At 54.2% G+C, this 9,516-nt stretch overlaps 1 protein-coding gene across 2 annotated transcripts in view; it reads left to right on the forward strand.

Moving 5' to 3' along the window:
* Positions 1-8,961, forward strand: part of AGPAT5 (1-acylglycerol-3-phosphate O-acyltransferase 5) — a 77,584-nt gene extending 68,623 nt beyond the window's left edge. Inside the window, exons 8-9 of one of the 2 annotated variants that reach the window (XR_013998342.1) lie at positions 7,557-7,697; positions 8,249-8,961. The gene's annotated coding sequence lies outside the window, so the exon portion shown is untranslated. The remainder of the gene's footprint in view (positions 1-7,556; positions 7,698-8,248) is intronic. The other variant, XR_013998343.1, reaches the window with a different exon arrangement.
* The last annotated feature ends 555 nt before the right edge of the window (positions 8,962-9,516 follow it).

The raw sequence follows: 9,516 nt of genomic DNA on the forward strand, positions 1-9,516 counted from the left end.
CCAGCCGGTGGTTTCCTTTCTCAGGTTCATTGGCGATCATTTTTCCTGGTTCTACGATCTTGAGTCTGATTGCAGGCAGGTAGCTCCTCCCTGGGACCTGGGTTCTGATTCAGCCTGAGTCACACTTGGGTCACGGATGGAGGCTCTTCAACCCACAGGAGCAGAAAAACCAGCTTGTTGGGGCCATGGGTGGACCAGGCGCTGGAGGAGCCACGAGCAGATGGGCCACCAGGCTCCAGATCACTGACCAGCCGGACGGGGTAACGCACCGTTCTCCTTCCCACGCCCGCTTCCAAGAGCGAGTCCAGGAACAGGAAGGGGGCTGCCACCCCAAGTCCCTGCTGCTGTGCATGTCAGGACCAGACTCGGTCAGTGCTATTCACACGGTATCTCCCCGAGTCCCCACCTCAACCCCGGGGTTCAGGGAAGGTGAGGCGCTGGTCCAGAGACCCAGGTCTGTGTGACCTAAAGATCAGAGAGTGGTCCCTCCGCCACCTGGACCTCCACATGGCCTGCTTTGGTGGCCGGCCCTGGATGCTGGGAGCAGACGTCCCTGTGGCTGGAGAGAGCAGATCCAAATGGAGATGGACTCGGGGGCTCAATGCAAAGGAGATGAAACGGAATGTGAGCACAGAGGACAAGCCCACCGCCTGTGTGGCGAAGGCAGAGGCAGGAATGGTCCTCAGGGCTGAATGTGGTGACATGGCCCCTCCGCCCCCCAGGTCACTGCTGTCCTCAGACGGGTTTTGGATGCCTGGGTGACAGGAAGGCTCTACCACACTGGACGTGGTTTGCACAGAGTGGAGTTGCTGGGCCAGTGACTAAGCCCCAAACGGGAACTCTGGTGCAGGCCAGGGACTGGGCAGGGCCCTCTGTCCCGCCCATGCCCACGGCGGGGGGCAGGAATGGGCACTGGGACACTGCCAGGCTGGGGGAGGGGCTCCTTTGGTTTCTGGCGGATTTGCACTTCCTGAGCCCGTTTTCTTGTCATTAGGGGAAACACACCAATGAACGGGGTCCCTGCGTGGCTCAGAGGGGGAAGCTCGGGGTGCATGTGCCCGGAAGGAAGGTGATGTGTGACTAACGAACGACTGAGGTCTGCACCCCGGGTCGGGGGCCAGGAGGCCACAGTCTGCAGAGGTTAAAACAAGCCAGACCTCAGGGGTCAGGAGAGAGCCTGCGTGTAGGGGGCGAGGCGTGTCTCACTGGGGCGGTTCCCAGTTACCGGTCAGTTTAGCCGACGTGACAACTGGGCATTTTTGGTGTCAGTACTTCAGCGTGCGGCTTGAACTGATGTGGCTGTTTCTCCTCCAACATCTGCCCTGTCCTGGCCACACCTAATCTAACTCGCAGCGTTCACTGCTTCCCATCCAGGTTTGACCCCATCTGACTGTCTCAAGTCCCCGTCTGCAGTCCATCTGTCCAACCCGGGTCCAAACGAGGCCGCAGGGGCCGCTCGGCCTCTTCTCCCTCCCGTTTCTCCCACTGCTGGGCCCCCGGGAACTGCGTCACCTGTCTGGCAGGGTGTCTCACGTTCTGGGTTTGACGGGTGCTTCCCTGAGCTGTTGTTTTACTTGTTTCTCTAACTTCTGTATTTCCTGTCAAGTGTTAGGTCTAAAGACTCAGTTAGTTTCAGGTTCAGCTGCTCTTGGCCAGAACATTGCACAGGTGGTGCTGGTCCCTCCTGTACGCCACACAGGAGACCCACCTTTAGCAAGGACAGGCTTGGTCGTGGGCTCGGCGGGTGTCAGCCCCAGCCCTCTAGGATCGATTCTCCACTGAGCTTTTCCCCGAGGGAATTTTTGTTAATCCTCACAGGAGGATATTTTTATTTTACCATTGATTTTTTTTTTTTTTTTTTTAGAGAGAGTGGAAAGGAGGGGTGGAAGGCGAGAGAGAGCGAGAGAGACAGAGGGACACTGGTGTGAGAGAGGCACATCGATTGGTTGCCTTCCGCAAGAGTCTCAGCTGGGGCCCAGGATGGAACTTGCAACCCAGGTATGTGCCCTTGACTGGGAATCAAACCCAGGACCCTTCGGTGCTCGGGCCAGTGCTCTAACCACTGAGCACAGAGCCAGGGCCAGCATTAGTAACTTTAGTAATATCGGTTACTGGGCCCCGGGGCCCCGATGGACGGAATCACAGCCTTGGGGTTGTGGTAATCCACCGCGAAGGGCCTTTACTTTCTCCAGACTTAAGACCAAGCAAGATCGGGTCGGCAAATGGAGAGGCCGTGGGCACAGTCACCCCCTTATCCATTACATTTCATATAGTAAGTTTTAAGTCTTGATTCCAACTTACATTTGACCAAATTACTTTATCTGGGGTCCACGAGGTCCCATTTTGTAAGTGTCATCAGCTCTCACCTGTGCAGGAACCAGCCGGCACCTGACCCCTATGAGCCTGGGCAGCCACGGGGCAGGTCATGTTTCCACTGTCCCCTCCATCCTAGTGGAGCTTTGCAATAGTTTAATTAGGCAGCCTGCCCCCCCCTCCCCGCTCCCCCAGGAGGGCCAGGAGTCAGGGCTGACGGAGGTGGGACCTCGGCCTTCTTGAAGGACCAGACCCACATTCAGGTGGGAGGCCCTGGGGACCCAGCGAGGCAGCGCAGTGTGCACAGGAGTCAGGCTGGCCAGCAGGTGAGCCAGCCTTCCCGGTGCTGCGGCCCCGGACAGCCCGCCAGCCAGCCAGGCCGGGGGCGTCTCCTAAGTCCCGGCTCACCTGTCACCACACTGCTGCTCTATGGCCCAGCGTTCTGGGTTCCTTCCTGAGATGGTCAGTCAGGTGTCACCGCAGAGGAGCCAGAGGAGAGGCTCAGGTGACAAGGTTCATCACGCTCCTAGGTTCTGGGGGTGGGCCGCATGGGGGAGACGCGAGGGGTGAGTAGGCAGGAGACAGGAGCAAGGGGAAGGTTTAGGCCCCCGCTGGATTGGGGTTTCCAAGGGAAAGCTTTGCTGACACACTGCAGAGATGGCAGTGGTCCTTGCTGGTCATTTAATGTTGGGGACCAAGGTAGCCAGATGTGGGCGGCTCATGCCAGCCTCCTGAGCAGCCTGGGGCCAGTCAAGCCCAGCCCCGGGAAGGCCCTGGGGGGACAGTGGGTTGTTAAGAAATCAGAGGTCACCCTCAGGGAGAAAGGAGGACACTCTGATGGTCCTGCCAAGGGGACAGAGAAACTGCAAGGGCTCATCCTGGGGGGACAGGGGTGGGCAGTGCTGGGTTGGGGGGCTCCGTAAGCTGCAGGCTTGAGCTCTGGGTGGAGGGCAGAAGGCAAGGGGGCCGGGGGACATGAGAGAAGACAACAGCCACATCTGCTGCCGTCCCTTTTACGACTTGCGGGTTGGGAGTAACGTGAGCTCTGGGGCCGGCTGTCACCAGGGTGGGAAGGGCTGCAGGAGTCCTCTAGTCTTTCTGCTTCTGAGCCTGTTTCTGGGGACAGTGCTCATATCATCGTGTTCCTGAGAGGCAGTGACATCTTGGGGGCTGGGGATTCATAAAAATGGCTTTTGGTCGCTTGGAGAGCTCCCGGCAGGCCAGGTGAGCAGGCCCTCGTGCGCCCGAGACAGCCCGGTGAACCAGGGCGTGAGGTAGACACGGGGACGGGGGTTTTTATGCCTCAGGAGTCAGGTCTTGGGAAACCAAGACACTCGGCTGGGAACCTGCTTTTAGCTTGAGATCTAGAGGTTGGTAGCAAATCTGAAGCTTCCTCCCAAGACAGAGTGGTTGGGGGATTGCTTAGCCTTTTGTTTTTTTAAAGCATTGTGGGAGACCAGGGCTGCTGTGAGTAGGGGCAAGGGCACACAATGGGTGTTCTTGAAAGAGACCTGCCTAGGAGTGCTGTGAGAAAGGCCGGCTAGACGGTCGAATAGCCCCGAAGAATGGTGGCGCCTGCAATGCCACATCCCTATGCCAAGCGATTGTGTGCCTGCCCCGGGGTGGTGGCTTGAGGGAGGCAGCTGTAGGGGAGAAGCGGGAAATAACTTGTAACCTGTAATCGGTAATTGTTTTACTGTCCTAACGTGTGCCCCCTAGGAAGTTCCCATGCATACCTGTGTGTCAGTTATTGGAAGATAAAGGTCCATCTTGATCATTGACCTTTATCACTAACTTGTGTAACCTAGCTATTGTGTAGAATAGTATCTAAGTGCTTGATGGCAGAAATAAAGTCGCCTGCCTTGCTCCAGAATCACTGGACTTGGAGGCCCCCCCAGCCCCTGCTGTCTCTCTCTCTTTGTTTCTTTCACTTCCAGCGTCGTCAGCTTACTCCACTGAGCGGCTGGTCCGCGGCAAATCATTATTGTCAAAAGTACTGCAGATGTCCCCCCTCACTGACCCCCCCCCCGGCCTTCACCACACTACTGTCTGTGTCCATGGGCTATGCATAAATGCATATAACTTCTTAGGTTAATCCCCCACCCGCCTTCCCCTGAGATGCCTCAGTCTGTCCCATGTTTCCATGTCTCTAGATCTATATGATCATCAGTCTGTTTTGTTCATTAGATTCCACATAGGAGAGGGATCATGTGGGACTTGCCTTTCTCTAACTGGCTTATTTCACTCAGCATAATACTCTCTGGGTCCCTCCATAGCATCTTATAGGGTAAAAGATACGTCTTTTTTACAACTGCATACTATTCCATGGTGTAAACATACCTTAGGTGTTTTTTTTTTTAATTTAAAAAGTTTTTATTTTATTTTAATAATTTTTTTTCTCAATTACAGTTGATATTCAGTATTATTTAGTATTAGTTTCAGGTGTATAGCATGGTGGTTAGCCAATCACACACTGTACAAAGTGGTCCCCCAACACTGCCAGCACCCACCTGGCACCAGACATAGGATTTCTTAGCTTTCCCAGGGCAGAGAGAGGCCTGGACGCGTGGCCGTGGAGACCACAGGTTGTAGACATGTCACTGAGCCTGCCCGAGTACAGGTTAACTTGCACAACACAAATGGGCATTTCCTCTCTGCCTTCTCCTCCCAAAAGAGGGGTGCTGTGTCTCAGTCGACCCGGGGGGCGAGGGCAAACATTTTACAACGGTTGACTGTCATGTGCCCACGATCTAGCTATGGACGCAGGGAGGGTGAAATTGCCCATCAGGAGGCAGTGGGGCTTCGTCAGTTGGACACTGATTGGAAGAAAGGGAAGGTGACCAGTCTCTCCACCAGCAGGTGTCTGCGGGCTGATTGGTGCAGGAATGGTCACGACAGGTGTTCTTTGAGCGACATGTAAGCAGGTTACGCGATTGGGGCAGAATCAAAAATCGTCATGTAGGAACCCAGGCGTTAGGTTAGAGAGCGGGATGGAAGGGGAGTCATCTTGCAGTCACACCAGAGCTCCTTGGATGCTAAGCTTGACCAGCCCACCGTCCCAGGCCCAGGCAGCTGCGGGCACGGGATTTGGGGTGAGACCTTGCTGGGCCCGAGGAGGGCCCGAAGTGGTGTCATCTGTCCCCGCATCACATATTCTTGATTGCACCAGGCCCCTCTGCGTCGCTCTCATGCTGGTTTGGTAATAACAGGAGGAGGAGGTGACGTCACTCTGGCCCTGTCACCGCCCCGGTCCTGAGCTCCCAGGCTTTGCGTCCTGGCCCGGCTCTCTTCTAACCACCCTGCTTTCCTAACCTCTTCCAAAGGAGACACAGATTCTTTTTGGCCCAAAGGAGGTGTGTTTAAACAAAAAGGTTTTCTTTTAGTAAAACAAGGCCTACAACTAGTTCAGGTGGCTTCTGCCCGCGGCCCGCGGCTCAGAGGCAGCACTTGGCCTTCCCCTGGTAGCAGAAGCCGACCATGGAGGTGAACAGCGGGCATGGGGAGAAGTTGCAGGTGCCGCCCTTCTTGACGCAGTCGTACTCGGGGTACCTGCGGTGCAGGGACATGAGGAGGCCAGCGCCTGTGGGGGGGAGAGAAAACGCGTTAGGCTCCCGGCTTGCAGACAGCGTGGCTTGAGGACATTTGGGGAAGCAGGACAAACAGCCCTTTGCAGAGCGATGCCGAGGCTTTGCCCTCCCACGGACTCTGCCTGCACTTGACCTCCGGGGCGGCTCATGAAGAGGCCTTTGAAGAGCGCCCTGCGTCTGAGGGCTGTGCCCTGTGCCCCGCGTCTGAGGGCTGTGCCCTGTGCCCTGTGCCCTGCGTCTGAGGGCTGTGCCCTGTGCCCTGCGCCTGAGGGCTGTGCCCTGTGCCCTGCGCCTGAGGGCTGTGCCCTGTGCCTGGTGTCTGAGGGCTGTGCCCTGTGCCTGGTGTCTGAGGGCTGTGCCCTGTGTCTGAGGGCTGTGCCCTGTGCCCCGCGTCTGAGGGCTGTGCCCTGTGCCTGGTGTCTGAGGGCTGTGCCCTGTGCCTGGTGTCTGAGGGCTGTGCCCTGTGCCCTGTGCCCTGCGTCTGAGGGCTGTGCCCTGTGCCCTGTGCCCTGCGCCTGAGGGCTGTGCCCTGTGCCCTGCGTCTGAGGGCTGTGCCCTGTGCCTGGTGTCTGAGGGCTGTGCCCTGTGCCCTGCATCTGAGGGCTGTGCCCTGCGCCTGAGGGCTGTGCCCTGTGTCTGAGGGCTGTGCCCTGTGCCTGAGGGCTGTGCCCTGTGTCTGAGGACTATGCCCTGTGCCCTGCATCTGAGGGCTGTGCCCTGCACCTGAGGGCTGTGCCCGGTGTCTGAGGGCTGTGCCCTGTGTCTGAGGGCTGTGCTTGCTGTGGCCAAACCAAAGTTGAGGATGAACAGCAGGGCTGTGAGTGGGGTTTTCTTCTGCCCAGAGAGCTTCGTCTGTACAGAGCATCCTAGTTTGTGCCCAAATAAGGACTCTTCCACCTCACACTGTTGCCAAAACACACATGCTCTGCTCCACAAATACTTGTGTCTTTTTAAAAATAATCTACACTGAGAATGTCTTTTTACTGATTTTAGAGAGAGAGGGGAGAGAGAGAGAGAGAGAAACATCGATGTGAGAAAGAAACATCGATTGGTGGCCTGGACACTCTGTGGCCGGGAATTGAACCCCCAACCTTTCGGTGCACAGGACAACACTCAACCAACTGAGCCACCTGGCCAGGGCTACTGGTATCTTTTTTAAAAAATTAACTCACAAATTTTAACTCCTATTTTGAGCATTCATGTTCCAAATTCAGCCAGTTTTGGCCAATTAATTACTTTATTCACTGTTAACACTCTACATAGTTTAGGATACGTTAACTATGTATCCTTGTTTTTAAACCAGTGTGCTAACTTTTTAATGGGACTTTTTATGCCCATGCTTAAGTGTCTTGCCGACTTCAGGAGCACGTCCGAACTCTCCCGCCTCCCATGCTGTGCGCTACGCCCGCCCGACCTGAATCCCGGCAGCCCTGTCTCCCTGGCCGCTGTTTCAACGTCAGGTTGAAATGGTGGCCACTCCATAAGGCTTCCATTGTTTTCTTTCTTTTTTTAATAAGAACAAAAGATAAAATATTAATTAATTAATTCATTTATTCATTCATTCTTTTATACTTTTCAATTGAATTTATTGGATAATATTGGTTAATAAAATTATAGAGAATTCAGGTATACAGTTCTACAACCCATCATCTGTAGGTTGGACTGCTTTCACTGGTTTCTCCAGTTGGAATTCATTCTGCCTTTCTCCCAGAAGCACAGAATCTCCTAATTAGAAGGTCACCAGACTGGTCACCGCCTGTATGCAGTAGAGAACAAAGCTGCCCCACAGCATCCCTGGTAAGTGACTCTCAAGCCATTGTCTTGCACTGATAGATGTCATGGGTTGAATTGTGCCCCCCACCCCCTAAAGTTCACCTGTTGAAGTCCTAACCAGCCAGTCCCTCAGAATGTGGCTGTATTGGGGGACTCTAAGGAGGTGATTAAGGTTAAGTAAGGTCATATGAGCCAACCCTCATCCAATATGACTGGTGTTCCTATAAGAAGAGGCGATTTGGACACACAAGGAGACAGGAGGGATGTGTGTGCATGGAGGAAAGGCCCTGTGAGGGCACAGTGAAGGTGGCCGTCTGGAAGCCAAGGAGGGAGGTTTCAGGAGAAACCTTCCCCGCTCATGCCCTGGACTTGGACTCCGAGCTTCCAAGACTATAAAAAAATAAGTGTTTGTGGTTTAAGGGACCCACGCTGTGGCATTTTGCTATGGCAGCCCCAGCTGACTAATACAATAGGCCATCGCCACCCTGGAAATAGTACACTCTAATGTCATGCACCTGCTTGTTGGAAAGATGGTTTTCATACTAATAGGAATTGTTCTCATATTGAATCCACAGCCCTGTTGCAGCTACTTCATCCCACCTAGAACTGTGGGTGTCCAGCGACTACACATTTGGCAATGTTTGGGGACACTGTTGGTGTCACTACTGTGAGGGTGTGTGGGAGTTGTCACAGCATCTGGTGGGTAGAGGCAGAGATGCAGCTAGATCCCGACAGTGCACAGAACAGCCCTCATAACAACATCTGGCCCCACATGAGCCAAGGCCGAGGAACTGATGCAGACCAGTGGCTCTTCACGCTGCACACACGTCAGAGTCAGCTGGGATGCACTTAAATATATTCATATGATCGCTCTAGGGTGCAGTCTATGGACTGGGATTTAAAAAAACTCCTCAGACATGCAGTAAGGAATTGAGGACTTCGGAATCACTGGTTTTCAAGTTTTAGTCAGAGAACTAACAGTAAAGAAAACTAGAGAATCACTGGGTCAAAATAGTGTCTTGGTCTCCCACCACTTGAAATGCACACACAAACCAAGCTATATGCTTCATCATGATAATCGTATAGCGGTAAAAGTGCAACTAATATAGGAGTGGTAACATGAAAGTCAAGCCACGATTCCCTGTGGGAGAGGGAGGAAGTTGTGACCGGGAGGCTTGGGGAGGGCCTACAAGGTGTCTGCCAAGTTCTATTACTTTGTTGTTGTTGTTGTTGTTAATTCTCACTTGTGGATATTTTTTCCATTGATTTTTTATTTTTAGAGAGAGAGTGAAAGGGAGGGAGGGAGGGAGGGAGGGAGGGAGGGAGGGAGGGAGGGAGGGAGGGAGCAACACTGATGTGAGAGAAACACATTGGTTGCTTGCCTCCCACACTGCCCCTACCCGGGCCAGGGATAGAACCCGCAACCCAGGTGTGTGCTCGTGACCGGGAATCAAACCCACAATCCTTTGGTGCACGGGCTGATGCTCTAACCACTGAGCCGCACTGGCCAGGGCCCAAATCCTATTTCTCGACTCATCTTGTGCTTACAGGGGTGCTCATTTTATAATAAGTTATTAAGCTACTTATTCTATTTTATGTACTTTCCTAGATACATGCTATATTTTACAATTAAATGAATAAAAAAATAAGAGCCGCGTCTGAAAGGGTCTTGTGCATGGTCTGGCGCCGTGGTCCTCCCGTGCTGCGGGCCCCCCGCGCTATGTGCAGCTGCCAGAGTCCTGCCCAGCCCCACTCTGTCCACTCTCTGGGCACAGGAGGAGCAGCTCCGCCAACCCGCGGCCCCACTCCAGCCCTTTCCCAAGAGCAGGATAGGTCACTTCCC

The sequence above is a fragment of the Miniopterus schreibersii genome (assembly GCF_964146895.1).
Source record: "Miniopterus schreibersii genome assembly, chromosome: 2".
Classification (NCBI taxonomy): Eukaryota; Metazoa; Chordata; class Mammalia; order Chiroptera; family Miniopteridae; genus Miniopterus; species Miniopterus schreibersii.